The sequence below is a fragment of the Polistes dominula genome, unplaced genomic scaffold (assembly GCF_049000335.1).
Source record: "Polistes dominula isolate Pdom_NZ unplaced genomic scaffold, Pdom_raw_medaka contig_75, whole genome shotgun sequence".
Lineage (NCBI taxonomy): Eukaryota > Metazoa > Arthropoda > Insecta > Hymenoptera > Vespidae > Polistes > Polistes dominula.
This window is the reverse complement of record NW_028301003.1, coordinates 693,909-697,421: the sequence shown is the minus strand read 5'-3', so window position 1 is coordinate 697,421 and position 3,513 is coordinate 693,909. Positions and strand designations below refer to the sequence as shown.

Genomic DNA, 3,513 nt, shown 5'->3' with positions numbered 1-3,513 from the left:
GCTACATGTTTAGTAAAACTATTTAATAGGAGTTACTTTATTTCAACTGCAGAAAAATCAATATGGCTGCTATTCATTCAAGAAATCTGTGAACAAGTTTGTAGGAAGTATTGTATTGAGAATTTTAGGTATGCAGGCATCAGATGGACACATCGGCGCCGAGCCCTTCGAGTGGTCTCGGATTCCTATGTAAAAACATGTGATAACATAAGGAGAAATGATATTCCTTAGTATAGGCAAAGTTATTGATGCATCATTTCCATTACAATCATTACTAAAAACATAACCTATTATGATCGATGGACTATGAGATGGGGGACCCTTCTACTATTGGTCAATCAATTTGAGGAAGGAATTTCGATTTTGTATTATAAAAACCATCAGAGAAACCCATCATCATCAACTCACAATTCACCATGAAGAACACATCAGCATCCACAGCTTATCAATCTACAATCAATGCAATCATCAGGCAGCTCAGCATCGGGGCGATATTATTCTACAAACAACAACGCAACAACGTGTATCAACACAGCAACAATTAATAAAGAAACAATAATTAATAAAAGCAATAACAATCGATTCACATTCTATTAAGACCTCTTCTTACGATAGATAAATTAACCCTTTATGAGCACGTGTTATTTTGAAGTAACATATTCATTTTTCAGCATTTTTACTAAACAATTTGAGTTTTTTTTTTTTAATGAAATGTCATATACATCTTATCGCAATTACTGATAGCGTTACCGACTTAATCCAGTGCTGTATGTAATGACTCGTGTCGTCCGAACACATGGACACGAGTCGCTTTCATAGTGTGCCACTTCGTGGCCAACCGCCAACTTCGGTTACACTCGGCTTTCCTCGACATCCCAAACACACGGACATGGAAAACTTTCATTGTGTGCAATCCCAGTGGCATAGGGAGAGGGTAAGATTTACCCATGATCTGACAGCACTGCCGTTACCGACTTGATCGTTCATGTTTCGATTTTCGATCTGTTGAGTTCTCTGCGCGGATTTCATAGCTACTAAACGATGACTGATTCTCGATCGCTTTTCTTTTATTTATTTCTTCCAGCGATGCTCTTGATAGCGATATTCGGTTGTTCATTTTGCCTTTGTTCATCGTCATCCTTTGTCCGATTGCACACGGCGCTCTTTAGCTCACTCATACCTTTCAAACTCTCCTCACGCTCTCACACTTACACACCCCACATTTATTATTTAGATATTATTTATATTTTATATTAAAGTGGAGAGGGGAAATATTTAATGTTACACATTTATTCTTAATTAAGATAATAATATATTTACCAATATAAGAACAATAAACACTTCATTGTATATATATATATATATATATATAAATTATTGAATTTTGACTAGTGTGACATTTGTTATGCACATAACAATTGTAACATACTACTTGTGCTATTAAATGGTATTATTATTGTAATGTAATATTATTGAATTAAAAAATTAACTTTTTACGAATTATGAACTTAATAAATTTATGTTGATTACAGCTACACTTATTTTTTCTTATTGATTTTATTTTTTTAATGGGATTTTAATTTATATTTTTTATTCAGTAACTTCAAAGTCTTTTTCTTTTCAAATTTAATTGCTTCTGATACCATTTCATTGAAAAATAAACCAGGATAATCATTTAAGTACATTTTAATATCTTCTGCGCGAATTCCTTTAAAGAATTGTTCGCACAATCTTCTATTTATCCTTTTTGTAAAATTGCACCTGTCATTTAATTTTTGTAAACAATCAGCGTAATCTTTGATCGTTTCATTTTCATATTGGTATCGAGATTCCAATTGTTTTCTGTAAATTAAATATTCTTCGGGATAACCCAATGTACGTTGATAATATGGTAATATTTCCTTGTATGGAAGTTGTGAGATGCAAACTTGAGGATATATCTTTGCGACTTTCTTATGGATATGATAATCCACCAATGTAATGAATAATTCTCCCTTTTTATCATAAGGAACATTGATGAAATCTGTTACATACTCAAATTTATTTAACCATCTAGGAAAATGCTTAGCGTCATTTATTTTGAAAATTTTTATCATCTTAAGAGCTTCGTCTATATAATAATTTAATGACTTATCTTCGTTTGATGAATTTTCACAACTCATTATTTTCAAATGAAAACAAAACAAAAAAAATAATAAAACAAACAGTTTTTATAAATTATTGTACGTAGATAGATAATTGTTTTAAAACTACCTTGTTCTGACTTATTTTTTCACTATTACTACAAAACTCAGTACACCTTTTAATAAAGTAATTTTTATTTTAAAACATTTATATGTTTTGTACTTTCTATGAAATTTTTTTAAACATATGTATATGTTTATATACAGGATCTAAATGTTTTAATGATTATTTACAATTGAAAGAAAAAAAATAATTAAATTAACGAGAATAAACGTTAAAAACTTCAATTGATAACTTAACAGTTTCAGATACTTAAGCTTAACGACTCACTATTTAAACCTTATTATTTTTGAATTTGATGTGAGTGAGAAATTTATTCAACGTCCTACATTAGTCTTTGATAGAAATAATAATAAAACTAGCAATAATCATAATAAACATTTCTTAAATATTGCAAATGTAAACATGTTAAATTTCAGTCAGTCTTATATTTGTAATTCTTTTGTATTTTGTATTTTTGTAACCACGCCACTTTTCATTATAATTAAAAAATACATATTATCATTTTCATCATTTTATTTCTCTGTCTGAACCTTACAAATTTTGATTTGAAATTTTAGAAATATACTTGTGAATAATTTGACAAGCGATTTATGAACAAAAATAATAGTTCATTATTATGTGTACACACTCTGTTCAAGTTGTCTGGAATGGGTAAGAAAATCAGTTAGTTCTTTGTATTAGACACTAGATGGCAGATACCATTTACCGTTTCTCGTAAGTAATACTATACTTCGAACTGTATATAAGGCTTAAAAAATCACGGTAGAGTTAAGATCATACTTCACAGGATCATTTCTGTAGTATATCTTCACAACTGTTTAGCGTAAAGCTGAGACGTTGCAACTACGATGACGAGTTGTAGTTCCCTTTCCTGAGCGTGAGGACGATTCAAGATCTTGATTGAAATTTCAAGATTTTGATCACCGATGATCGTTCACTCCTTTTACTTTGTAAAGGGAGCCATGGAAAGCGGAGCTTTCTGAGTAGTCAATGAACAATCAACCAAAAATAGAAATCATTTCAATACAATTAATACAGTATGTGTCTTTTAGGGACTTAAGAAATTATTGTAAGGAATTTTCATAATTTGCAAAGGGGCGAGGAGTTTCTCGAAACTTCTCAGGCTAAACTTTTCAGGATAAAAAAAACAGGAACTTCTCAGAATAAAAAAAATTGCATAAAAAAAGATCGCACCTAAAAAAAAATCGGTTTGTAAGCCGGGTTGACCAGAGCGTTTGAATTTTGTACAATTTGCGAAAATTGAAT

General features: G+C 30.5%; 1 non-coding gene across 1 annotated transcript; it reads left to right on the top strand.

The window, feature by feature from the left end:
- Nucleotides 1-3,017: 3,017 nt before the first annotated feature.
- LOC149032108 (small nucleolar RNA U3) lies at nucleotides 3,018-3,235 on the top strand. The gene has a single exon (XR_016177060.1). It is a non-coding gene; the product is annotated as a small nucleolar RNA U3 (small nucleolar RNA).
- The last annotated feature ends 278 nt before the right edge of the window (nucleotides 3,236-3,513 follow it).